This window comes from Danio rerio, chromosome 5 (assembly GCF_049306965.1).
Source record: "Danio rerio strain Tuebingen ecotype United States chromosome 5, GRCz12tu, whole genome shotgun sequence".
Taxonomy (NCBI): Eukaryota; Metazoa; Chordata; class Actinopteri; order Cypriniformes; family Danionidae; genus Danio; species Danio rerio.
The window spans coordinates 26021230-26034906 of NC_133180.1; the positions used below are offsets into that span (position 1 = coordinate 26021230).

Below are 13677 nucleotides of genomic sequence, written 5' to 3' on the forward strand. Positions count from 1 at the left end.
TGACTAGATATTTTTCAAGACACTTCTATACAGCTTAAAGTGACATTTAAATGCTTTTGTAGGTTGATTAGGTTAACTAAGGTTAGGGTAATTAGGCAAGTTATTGTATAATGATGGTTTGTTACGTAAACTATCAAAAAAAAAAAAAAAAAAGCTTAAAGGGGCTAATAATTTTGACCTTAAAATAGTTTTCAAAAAAAATGTAAAACTGCTTTTATTCTAGCCGAAATAAAACAAATAAGACTTTCTCCAGAAGAAAAAAATATTATCAGACATACTGTGAAAATTTCCTTGCTCTGTCAAACATCATTTGGGAAATATTCAAAAAAAGAAAAGAAAAAAAAATCAAATGTAGGCTAATTATTCTGACTTCAACTGTATAAGCTCGGGCAAAAGTCATTTTGGGTCTGCAATATCTTTACAAGATATTCATGCACCTCTCTCCAAAAATATTGTACTTCTTGGCATTGCCATAAAAAAAGAAATTGGTCACCTGCTTCTTCTTGGCATCACCTGCATTCTGGGTTGTTTTTGAAACCTGCAATGAACAGACTCTTAGGAGTCCAGTAAAATGTATGTAAGATTTTAGTTTTTTTTTCAACATCTCTATACATTAATTTTAAATTCCCATCAATTTTTCTTTAGTTCTTATCTTCAAACGTGCATCCCAAATATGTTTCCCATATTATCTTGACTGCAGAGCTAATATTTTGACTCTTTTGACTAACGAGTAGCTTCATGGCCAATGCCTATAATATTGCAGACCATGTTATCAGTATTTTCAACATTAGGAGAATTTGAAGGGGAGCCAAAGACATTTGAGAGCAAATGTCTCAACTGTAGATACTTCTAGAGCTGATTATTAAATGTGATTGTCTTCTTAATTCACTGAAACTCTCCGGATATAACAGTAGTTGCAATGTATTGATAGTTTTGCTTGGTTATTGTTAGCCTGCTGCCTGCTTATAGATTTAGAGCAGTTTGCAATGCATAATCCATGTTTGTTATGTGGTCATGGTGTCAAACAATGCTGTATTTATTGATCTGACTCTAAACTTTAACCTTAAGTTAGCTAAAAGATTGCCTAAACTTACAGCAAAAAACATGTATCAGGTACATCCTACATTTTAAACAGCTATAATATCTATTCACATGATTTAGGTTAGTTTACAGTAGAAATAAAGCTCAGGGTTGATGCATATTGATCCTGCTCTTCTCTGAGCTGAGCCACGCAACGTCAAGCAGGTCGATAGAGAGATGGCCTCTCACTCCGGACGCCAATGTGATGCTAAAAGCTATTGGCATTAGGAGTTCATGCGTGACAGTCTCTCTTTTGTGTTTGAGCTGGAGCAAGGACTGAAATGAGCATGGACAAAGCAACAAGGCAACGCAGCTAAGAGACATGCATGGACATCATAACGTAATATGAAGTAAGCACAGGCTAGATGTGTTTCTTATAAAGGCACCTAAGCAAAACAGGGGTCAGACAATCAAAACGTGTTGTGTTGTGTTGTTTATGCGTGTGCGCAGTGTGAATGTGATCTGTGTGTGACAGGAGTTGTGGGAAAACTAAAACCAACTCTGAAGCAGCACTGCACTCTGTAATGGAGAAGACGGGGGATTGGAGCGGATGTAGAGCTAAAGTTACGAGATTGGGTACCACAGTCCACAGTCCATCAGATATACACAAGTCCATCTCTGATCAATGAAGAAACCTGATAAAAGTTTTGACCAATAACACACAAACAAACAAGCCAGTGCACTTCTGCTGTTACAGTCACCTTAGTCACTTTTCTACCTCTTATAAAACCTGTTTTAGAACAATGTAAATGTAATGTTCACATATAAAACCAAAAGAGACATTTTAGATTAGTTTCATGTTATTAAAATAAAATTTAAAAAAATCATAACTGTTAAAAGAGAAGTCCCCTGAAAGTAAAATTTTGTAATAGCATATACCACATGGCTCTACTTTATATTTCTATTTTATAATAATAATATGATGTGCTCTGAACTTTTGGTGTATGGAGAGATGCAATGAAACTGACTGAAACTTAACATCTCCTTATTCCACTGATCAAAATAAAAAGAAGTTTAGTTTTGGAACAAAGTGAGCATGACTAAATAATGACAGAATTATTAGTGTTTCGCAGGTAGCCTAAATATTCTAGCCATCAAGAAAAAACAACAACTTTTTTGTCTGCATAAATCCAAAACAAGCTCAAATGTGAAATGAACAGATTCAACTATATTTATTAGAATATAATCTCAAAATTAAGGGTACAAAAGCTGTCACTGAGTCAATGTCTTTTCAAAAGTCACTTTTTTGCACCTTTAAGGTACAATATGGACCAATTTAGGCTCTAATATATAACTTTAAGGTACCAAAATGGATTGTGTAGTTGCTAACATGTACACTTTAATTAAGTGAACCTTCACTGTGTGTTAATATACATTTTCAACAAATAATTATATTTCAATTAATTACAGTAAATCAACTGCCTGCGGTAGATTCATTCGATTTTATTATCCTCATTTCATCAACTAAATTGTCCTCTGTCGGACGATTGAGAAACACGACGTTCATTAAAAACAAAAAAGTTAGAAGCAACAAAAACTTTGTACTGTTTAATCCCATTACTAATTAAAACAAATACAGAAAATGTTCCCGACTTGTCATACACTAAGTAGCCTAATCTAGTCTGTAAAACCTTGTGTTTCGTATTTTGAAATGTCAATGCAAATTGAAAATAACTGGATTTTAAAAAAAAGACTATAAGGTATGTAGATTAAATTTGTATATCTGATTACCTCACGACGAGTTGGTTGAACTGTTATTTGAAAGCACGAGGCCCGCGCGCTCTAGACTGCAATGAGTGTCGGAGAGTCGGGCTCGGTGAGGCCCCAGACACTGATGTGATTCTTTCTGACACGGTCCTCTGGGGCACGGAAACAGAGACGCAGAGAGCTGCTCTGGGGGCGTGTATTGGTTGTGACAGAGATGGAGAAATTGAGTTTTTGGTGTTTCCCAGGTCGTGCGCGCTCAACTCCGAAAATACATCTGCTTAGAATTAAAGATGTTCACTGTTTACAAACAATGTGGATTCGACAGTCTAGGAAAAAAACATTGTTTGTTTAAGATATTTTAATATTAAATGAATACTATCGAATGACAAAATGGTCACAAATCAGTGTTTTTGAATTAATCAGTTGCCTAAAATCAAAATATTTTAATTTGAACAGGGTATTAGGCTTGCACTTTTATATCTGTATCTTTTTTTAATAATTCTTAATGTGTGTATAAATGCTGTGATAAAGACCTGCATATGAACTTGACACAATTTAAACATTTTCAAATGTTTAAAAAGGTATTATCGCCTCGCCAATATAAAAACGATATAAAGCACATTTAAAGTAACCTATCATAACAAATATTGCAGCGCATGAATAGATAATAAATAGATAACTCTCTTATCCATAAAGTAGCATGTATAAATGAAAGTGTTCTGACTTTAAATAGGAATATAAATTCTAAGCCACATTCTTCACATCCTTTTTGCACCTTAATACTGAAGCTTTTTTTTTTTCATTACAAAACGTCTTCAGACACTTTTTTTAATTAATATATAAATTCCATATTATCACAGGTGCAGTGGCAATAAGTCTGAAAGAGCGCGTGGGATGGGCAGAGCGCGCGTGTGTGAACTGTGCTCGTGCGGACTCTGATGCTGCACTTCGACGCTTTCAGCGCGCAGCGGCGCCTGACTGACGGAAATGGGTCAGTAGACCGCACCACCCTAACACTAACCCCACTACACCCACACCAGTGGTCTGCCTTAAAATGTTACCCACCACACTTTTAAAAAAATAGCATGGGGAAGTTTTCACGCAGCTGTTTCCATTAATCTGCTGACCTGTATAAAACCACTTCCCTTCATTTGCAAACCTGTCTAATTAAAAAGCTGCAATTTCTGACATGCACATTCAACTCAAAGCCCAAGGTTCAAGGTAATATAGGCTACATAAAAGTGCATTTCAGTGCAAAGTCTTTATAGTATCGTAAATTAATTTACACTCTTTAGCAAAGTTGTAGTAGAGTGAAGTCTCACATGAACTGTCCTGAGAAAGTCGCGTGTATTACTCCATAAACACACGACTGGTAATGGTGCGCGGTTTATTTCTCTTTGTAGGTTTTCTGTTCGTATGACTGTAAAATAAAGCTGACCAAAACAGACTTTTTCCCCCAACATGCACGTTACTCTAAAATACTTCTCCATCATAAAAAAAATCACTTCAGTATGACTTTATTAAACACACATCTTCCTAAAGGAACGTTGACAAGACTCGGGAAGATAATATTATAAAAACATAAATAAACAAACACTCTATTCTTCATTATTCAAATGAGCTGTCACAAACAGTTGTATTCCTACCTCGCATAGTGTTGGCGACTCGCTCCCGAACGCGTCAGTCATGAAGAAACAAACAGAAAGAAACAAAATCCTCGGTAGTGTAGTTTGGTCTCGTCAAAGTGGGTGACTACTGTGCAAAACCATTCCAGAGGTGCGTGAAGCGGTGCTCGGACTCTTCAGTTGTGCGGTAAGGCCAGCATGCGGGTTTTCACATGACATCTGCGAGCGCGTATACCCAGCGGAGGTTTTCACTGTCTCCGTGAGCGCAGGGAGAGCGCGCACAGGCTCACGGCGGCTCGGATTGGACTGACACTTTTCGCTCCTCCCACTTTCTAGCGTCTTCAGCAGCACTAAGCAGACACGGGCACTGCGCGGGGCTTTGAGTTCGCGCACAGACTGATCTTTACCCCGCCGTTTTTACATCAACAGTAATTTTTAAAGCATCCCTGTCACAACTTTCGTGTTATATTCAGTTGTTGTTGTTTTTCCTAGAGTATTTTTTTTTAAGAAAAGGTATAGCCTAGAGGTTTTCTGAATGCAAAAGAGGAATTGTGCTGCGTGGATATTGTGTGGATACTAAGTTTTTTTTTTTACAGATTTTAATTTAAACTGACTTTCAAATGCATGGACATATGTATTTATATTTTGCCGACTATATTTACCAAACCTTTTAGTTTTTTTTCTATGGGATCTAAGTACTGCGAGCTACCTTAAGCATCAAGTGATCATTTCCAAAGCACAAAATGTTATTTATAATGATTCTCTGGATTTTTTAAAAGTGTTCTTTACTTAGAAATTATGGTCTTTAACATATGTGAAAGTGAAATGCAATTTTATTTGTTTAATTAAGACACAATATTCCACAAATGCACTAATTGAGTGTCCTGTTATCCTTTTAATACAAAATAACTGCAAATTATTCTTTCAGATACAGTGTACAACATAGAAGGCATGAATATATAAGCAAAACACATCTGAGATTTATCTGATATTTAATTAATGTGCAGTACTGAAAGTTAAGTTAATGTATGATATATTATGCATTACATCAGGTGTCATATAAAAGGCAGAATTAACCCTTATATGTCAAGTTTATACCATTAAGTTCTATTTCTTCAGGGCGTCATGGTGGCGCAGTGGGTAGCCTCATAGCAAGGTCGCTAGTTCGAGCACCGGCTGGGTCAGTTGGCATTTCTGTGTGGAGTTATCATGTTCGAGTTTCCTCCGGTTTCCCTCCACAGTTCAAAGACATGTGCTATAAGTGAATTGAATAAGCTAAATTGGCCATAGGGAAAGAGTGTGTATGGGTGTTTCCCAGTGTTGGCTGCTTAAAACATATGCTGGATTAGTTGGCGGTTCATTCGGCTGTGCCGACCCCTGATTAATAAAGTGACTCTGCTGAAGAAAAATAAATGAATAAATATTCTTCTTCACAGTACAAAATAAAATGTAATGAATTAATTGTAAGTAAATTGCACAACATTATTGTCATATTCTAATTGAGTAAAGTCAATGCTAAAATAACTTTTTGTTAGATTATATAATGTATTAACCATCAATTTATACAGCAAATAGCTAGGAGAGTGTGAAATTGCCCACTGCCTGTCTGTGTGTCTATTGGGGGGGAGGAGGAGACAGAGACTGAGCCACAGACCCATCCAGGGAAAGGCAGAGACTAACTGCCCAGAGCACATCACCACTGACCTACATTTCTCCCACCCCTCCACCCTCTTTTTTATTTTCCATTTCCCCTGTATGAACAAACTCATAATTGTGATGTAATGACAAAAAGCAAGCATGACAATAAAGCCAGACCAGTCCATTGGAGATTGTAAGGCACTGTCCTGGAGTGACAGCACTGTTGTTGAACAAAAAGCTTTTTCGGGCTATTCAGGAAAGGGCTGAGTGTTGCGAAAAGAAATGCATGTAACCTGTGAAGTGGAATAGATAGGTTATAGTGCGTGCAACCCTTGTGAAATCAAAATTCAATGTTTTGCTTGAAAATGTTTTTCATAAACAGACCACTAACACACAATCACCATTTTATGTTACAGGGCTGCAGATTAACAGCAGGACCTACAGGAATAAATTAAAGATCCAAAAACGGATGCAGCCATATGGCGTCTAAAAAATGGTCTCAGTAAAGGTAAACATATTTGGCACCGTACACAGGCTTATAAAGGGGCAATGCTAGCTATTCATGTTTGTTGTGCAAAACTTTCATGCTCCTTTTTATTTATTCCATTGCATTTTTTTCCTAGCTTTATGACTGCTATTATACTGCTGTCAAACAGAATTGCTCGGGAAGCTCTAAATCGTGATGTTATTTCACATAAGTACGTCGTTCTCCTCTAACTGGACTGTTGGTCAGGCCACCTCACCGTTAGTCATTATTTTTGAGAGAAGACAGAAGCGAGGTCTAAAGATAGAAGCATTAAATGAGTTGATAGATCTCCCTGGTTTTTAAGGTTAAAGCATATTTGTGCAACTCCTTTGTCCTTGAATCGACCATCAGGAAGTTAACTTAAACATAATTGGATAACTTTCCATTGAAAATAAAAATTAGGCCACTATTTCTCAAAGGGATTCCCCTTAACTCTCACATGACACTTGCCTTTATATCATGCTCTGGAAACAAGCAGGTGTTTTTGAAAAGAGAAGGTTTTGCTGGGAGATTGATTTATTATCATGTAGGCCTACAGAACTTGATGCTTTTTTGTTACATGCGTTAATTGTTGAATCTCTTTTCTATCACTGCTCAATGTGATATTTAGGGATGTAGATCAGAGATCACTCGATAATTGTCTCCCTTTGCAAATCTAGGTGTCAAATGTCAACATGCAGAATCTCAGGCAAAATCCTTGCTGTGGTAATGAGTTGAGAGAGAGAATGACATTGGCTTTCGGAGAGAGAGAGGGAGAGACAGAGGGGAAAATACACTTGAGAAATTTACAGAAAGATACCACAAGTGACAGAGGCAATTTTCTGGAAAAAAATTACTTCATCATAATTTCAATCCCAAAAAGAATTGGAAAGAAAGCCCTGAAGGAGCCGAGCCGTGTCACCTTGAAAAATGGCAGTGGAAAAGATCACTACACTTCTCCACACACACATGCTCCTGACACACACATACACATGTACACACAATCTACTATGATTAACTCTGCACTCTTTCTTTAGCTACAATTTCGCTTTTGTGCTACGCTCGTTTGACACTTTCATACAGATGCTGCAGTTTCCTCATAGTAAACAGAGAAAATACCTTTTACCATATGTACAGTAATCACAGTATAAACCCTGACAGCTCTCCTATCAAAATTATGGCTAAAACGTAATATAATTAGACGGTTTAAGTTTTGCACACTAATAAATGATCAGATTCAAAATCGTTTCAGCTGGGTGTCAAAATGGCCCGAATAAAGCCAAAGGGACCGTATTATAATTTTATTGCGACACTAATAAAGTTGGAGCTCATCTCATCTGTATCAGCAAGTAATAAGCAGATTTCTCATCAAAGCTCTTAATAAGACCAATCGTGCACAATATAACTGCCTTCCCATCAACATGGTACAGAAGACTGCCAATCAGTTGATTTTAATTGGATTTTTTTTTCTTAATCCATATTTTTTTTTCCTCCTACACTCTCTTCTAACAAAGCTATTAAGATATTAAATCTATGTTACTTTGAGTGTGTAGGTTTTTTTTCTTTTTCGTATGACACATTAGAATATCCTCATATGCCCTGAGGCATACTCTCAAAATAATTTCTTCTGCTGATTTAGTTTTCAGAGCCTAATAAATGTTGATGTCGGATATGTTGAGAGAGAATCTTGTACAGAAGCACTGCTTTTAAAGTTTCCGCCTTTGAAAACACTGATCTCAAATCAGAGCATGCTAACACAAAGGCCAACTACTGTGCCATTTATTTTTTACAGTGATAACTTGCTAAGACCATTTTGAACTAATACTTTTATGAATTTAAATGCTTTAAAATGTCGCTGTGAAATTTAAGCCCGAAGTACACTACAGGTTTTTATGTGTATGCAAGGGTTTACATACATAGTACAGTATGTAGTTTGTGATGCAAATTTCAACATCAGAACCAATTTTGTAACTATGTGTGCAGTGAATGCACATGAGATTTTAACTGTTTACACAACATATTTCCATAAAGATCCAACACTAATTGTGAAACAAATTATGTATACTATAAGAATAGAAGCAGAGAAGACAGGATAAATACAACTACAAACTACTAGACAAAAATAAATAAACAAACACCCCCATTGAAAAGCACTGGTGCACTGATTAAAATGATTAATATGTGATGAAGTAAATGCTACAGAAATTAAATGTAAATACTATATTATATTAGATTAAGGTTTATGTGACATGGATTTAAACTCAAACTTCAGATGCAAAAAACAAACAAACAAAAAAAAAACTCTAAATGCTGTCTTAAATTTTCTTGTAAAATTGGCATTTTATAAGAATTCTGTGTGTAGGTTCAGTGATTTTACTTTTATGGCAAAGAATAAGTTATTTTCATGGTCTTCAAAGTGAAATAACTGAGCATAAAGGAGGCTGAGAATTATGCAAATTTTACATGAAAATTTTACTTGGCACTTGGCATCTAAACTCTTCAAATGTAAAAATCTGAGCTTGAAGATATTAAATATTGAACATGCAGATATACTTGTAATTGTTTTTGTTTATAATGAATCTTTCTTAATTTTGCACATACAATTTAATAGAACTTGCTGAACTTTCTGATTCTGATGTTCCAATGATGCTTAAGGAAATGTTTGCACTTTTTACTTTTTCTATTTCTATTTCCACTGTTTTATAGTTGCTTTTGCTGTTTGGTGCAGGAACTACTCTTTTTGGGTTCATTGTTTGGTCAAAATTATGACATGGTGGCTCAGTGGTAGCATTTTCACCTCACAGCACGAAGGTCACTGGTTTGAGTCCCGGCTGGGCCAGGAATCTGCGTTTGGATGTTCCCCCCGTGTTCACGTGGGGTTGCTCCGGTTTCCCCCGGAGCACTTTCACTGCTGGGTTGCAGCTGGAAGGATATCCGCTGCATAAAACATATGCCAAAGTAATTGACCGTTCATTCCGCTGTGGCGACCACTGATAAACCAGGGACTAAGCTGAAGTGAGTAAGGCCGTGATTGTTAACATCCTGTGGTGTTGTGCATCAAGTATCACTATTGTAACAAGAAATCTGCTATGTTGTTTAGTTAAATGTTTGTAGCTAAGGCATATTTCAAAGGCATTCAGTGCATAAAACGTCCTGAAAAAGAGAATAAATTGCACTTGAAATTATTGCAAAGTAAACGTCAAAATACTAAGGCTATGTTTACACTTGTGTTTGTCATTTTTAAATGGCATTTATGTCTCTTTGGCAAAATGTCTCCACAGTATACAGATTAAAGCACATGATATGGAAAAAAACTTGCCAAAGAAAAAATTATAGGGATGTCAATTCTGCCATCATTTATTCACCCTTGACTTGTTCTGGCTCATTCTGAAAATGTAGCCCTGTATACATTTCTTGAGATTGCGAATTACCGTTTAAACCATACGTTTACATACACTCTAGAAAAAGAACATAACCATTTAAAAAAAAAATGTCTGATGGTAAATCATACTAAACGTTTACTATTTCAGGTCCTTTGGGATTACCTGAATGATTTACATTTGCTAAATGCCAGAATAATGAGAGAATTGTTTTAGAGAATTTTTTATTATTTTCTAGACAGTCAAAAGTTTACATAAATTTTCTTGGTATTTTTTAGCTTTGCTTTTAAACTGTATAACTTAGTTTAAATGTTTTGAGTATCCTTCCACAAGTTTCTCACAATAGTTTGAAGGAATTTTGGCCCATTCCTCCAGACAATATTGGGGTAACTGAGTCAGATTTGTTGGCTGTCTTGCTCGCACAAGATTTTCAACTCTGCCCACAAATTTTCTATAGGATTGAGGTCAGAGCTTTGTGATGGCCACTCCAAAACATTCACTCTGTTGTCCTTAAAGCACATTTTAACCAATTTGGCAGTATGTTTAGGGTCATGGTCTGATTGAAAGACCCATTTTGGCCAAGTTTTAATTTCCTGGCTGATGTCTTGAGATGTTGCTTCAGTATTTCTACATATTTTTTTTTCTTCATGATGCCATCTATGCTGTGAAGTGGACCAGTTCCTCCTGCAGCAAAACAGCCCCACAACATGATGCTGCAGCCCCCATACTTCAGAGTTGGGATGGTGTTCTTAGGCTTGTAAGCTTTCCCCTTTGTCCTCAAATGTAACACTGGTCATTGTGGCCAAACAATTAAATCTTAGTTCCATCAGACCAGAGGACATGTCTCAAAAATTATTCTTTTTCCTAGTGTAATTTAGCAAATCTGGCTTTTTTTGTTGATTTTCCCATGTTGTCACACAAGGAAGCAGTGTGTTTAAGATTTTCCTTAAATACTATTCTACAGTTGTGCCTCCAACTTACTTAAATGTTGTCAATTAGCCAATCAGAAACTTCCAAAACCTTGACACCATTATCTGAGCTTTTACAGAGGCATAATAACCTTATTGTATGTGACTTTCTGGAAAAGTTTTAACAATTTCTCAAAAAATCTCTCTCATTATTCTGCTATTAAGCATAATAGAAACAAATGTGATAATCCTAACTTACCTAAAAGAGAAAAAGTTTAGTCACATTAACATCTGACTCTTTAAAAATACTTATGTGCCTTTTTATACAGTGTGTGTAAAGTTCTGGTTTCAACTGTATGTAGCCAGAAGTACGTATGTCTGCATTTAGTTTTTAAAACGAACTCTACAGGGTGGTTTGATGCCGTTCCTTTTCACACTTTCCAGATAACTGCTTACCTCAATCCATGGCTTTCCTGCAGTTACCAGTTTGCCCAGTAGCTTGCTTTGTACGTCGGCAGACTTGAGATGCCGAAAGGAGCCGACCACAATGACAGGGTTTGACTCTGGTGAAGAATGGTTCCAGAAAGCAGGTAAGACAAAAACAGAATCCAAATAATAAAATAAATAGCGGGGTGAGAATGTGGTAAAATCTGAAAAGTGGTAAAATCAGACGGCCAATCGTTTGAAAACATTATTGGTTGGGTTTAGGGAAAGAGGAGGTCAATTGATCATTGTCAGTCAGTCGACAGCACCCTCTGGTGGATTTACGCAATGACATAAATGGCACTTGTAAAAGAAATTTTAGATCTCAAAAAGTATACACCGGCACGAATGGCACTCTCGAGGAAAATTTGAAATCTCAAAAAGCATACACAGCGATCTCTGGTGGATTCACAAAAACTGAAAAAAAAATATATATATATATACTTTCTGGCATGTACAGTATTTGGCACTCTCCAGAAATGTATATAGGGGTACATTTTCAGAATGAGTCTGGCTTGTCCAGGTTTTGAGGTTTTTGTTTTATTTATTTAATTTTTGTTCCGTTAAACACAAAAGAAGATATTTTGAAAAATGTTTGAAACTTAGGTCCCACTTCATATTAGGAAGTCTTACATACTACTGTATGTACTGGCATCAAAAATAAATACAATTTACTTTCTGTATTTATAGTGTATTGCAGAACACTTCTGGTGCTCTTGAAGTGGAATATGGGTAGGGTTAGGAAAAGGTTTGGTGGTAATGATGGGTTAAGGTGTAAGTGATGGTCAAAAGTTTAATTATGTAATTACAAATGCAGGTTAATTACATGCAGGTTTTTAATCATAAGTACAATGTAAAAAACGTATTTATACATTACATTGTAAAATTGTCTCCTTGATTTGTTCAATTCTAAAATTGAGAATGTCATAAATGACATCGCTCCTGTTAAAGTCAAGAAGATGACTGGCAGGCAAAAGGGATCTTGGACAAGGTCACCGAAAGTACAAATGATGAAAAGACAGTGCAGAAAATCTGAGCGTATGTGGAGAAAGACAAAACTAGTAGTCCATTATAACATCTATAAAGACAGTCTTCATGCCTTTAATATGGAACTAAACACTGCTAGACAGACTTTCTTTTCAAGCGTTATAAACAGCAACTTAAATAATGCTCGTACACTCTTTGCAACGATAGAGAGACTCACAAACCCCCCCAGTCAGATTCCAAGTGAGCTCCTCTCTGAAAGCAAATGTAATGAGTTTGCTCATTTCTTCACTGATAAGATTAATAATATCAGAAAGGCAATCAGCTCATCCAATCAGCCAAGTTGTGTCGATATCAAACAAGCTCAACCACAACTTAAGAAATCAGACATTATGTCTGATTTCATGGCAATTAACGGTAAAATCTTAGAAGAGACTGTGCAAGTTATGAAAACATCAACCTGCAGTCTTGACACGCTCCCCACATCATTCTTCAAATCGGTGTTTACCTGTTTAGAAATGGATCTTCTAAAAGTGGTAAATGTTTCACTTCTATCAGGGATTTTTCCAACCTCACTTAAAACTGCAGTTGTTAAACCCCTCTTGAAGAAGAGCAACCTGGATAACACCCTATTGAGCAATTACAGGCCAATCTCAAATCTCCCTTTCATTGGCAAAATCATTGAAAAAGTTGTTTTTAACCAGGTTAACAAGTTCTTAAACTTCAGGGGGTGTTTAGACAATTTTCAATCGGGGTTCAGAGCACATCACAGTACAGAGAGCGCTCTTATAAAGATAATCAATGATATACGCCTAAATACAGATTCAGGTAAAATAACAGTGCTGGTATTGTTGGATCTCAGTGCTGCATTTGACACTGTCGATCACAGCATACTTCTGGATAGGCTGGAAAACTGGGTTGGGCTATCTGGCACGGTCCTCAAATGGTTTAGATCTTACCTAGAAGGTAGAGGTTACCATGTCAGTATAGGTGACCATAGGTCGAGGTGGACACCCATGACATGTGGAGTCCCACAAGGCTCGATTCTGGCACCTCTCCTGTTCAACCTTTACATGCTCCCTCTAAGCCAAATAATGAGAAAGAACCAAATCTCCTACCACAGCTATGCTGATGACACTCAGATCTACCTAGCCTTACAGCCTAATGACTACAGCCCCATTGACACCCTCTGCCAATGCATTGATGAAATGAGCAATTGGATGTGCCAAAACTTTCTTCAGTTAAACAAAGAGAAAACTGAAATTATTGTGTTTGGAAACAAAGATGAGGTTCTCAAGGTAAATGCGTACCTTGGCACTAAATGTCAAACGACAAAAAATAAGGTCAAGAATCTTGGTGTGACTCTG

The 13677-nt window shown here is 36.5% G+C and overlaps 2 long non-coding RNA genes across 4 annotated transcripts in view; one reads left to right on the forward strand and one right to left on the reverse strand.

Moving 5' to 3' along the window:
* The first annotated feature begins 3647 nt into the window (after positions 1 to 3647).
* On the forward strand, positions 3648 to 11738 carry LOC137495590 (uncharacterized). Its single transcript, XR_011015500.2, has 3 exons — positions 3648 to 3778; positions 6467 to 6558; positions 11288 to 11738. It is a non-coding gene; the product is annotated as an uncharacterized lncRNA (long non-coding RNA).
* Positions 5229 to 13677, reverse strand: part of LOC141385815 (uncharacterized) — a 93122-nt gene continuing 84673 nt past the window's right edge. The window contains exons 4-6 of one of the 3 annotated variants that reach the window (XR_012406865.1): positions 11300 to 11406; positions 9353 to 9492; positions 5229 to 6343 (exon numbers count right to left, since the gene is read on the reverse strand). This is a non-coding gene — a long non-coding RNA (uncharacterized lncRNA). Of the gene's footprint in view, positions 6344 to 8123; positions 9493 to 11299; positions 11407 to 13677 lie in introns of those variants that run through there. The other 2 variants (XR_012406863.1, XR_012406864.1) reach the window with 2 other exon arrangements.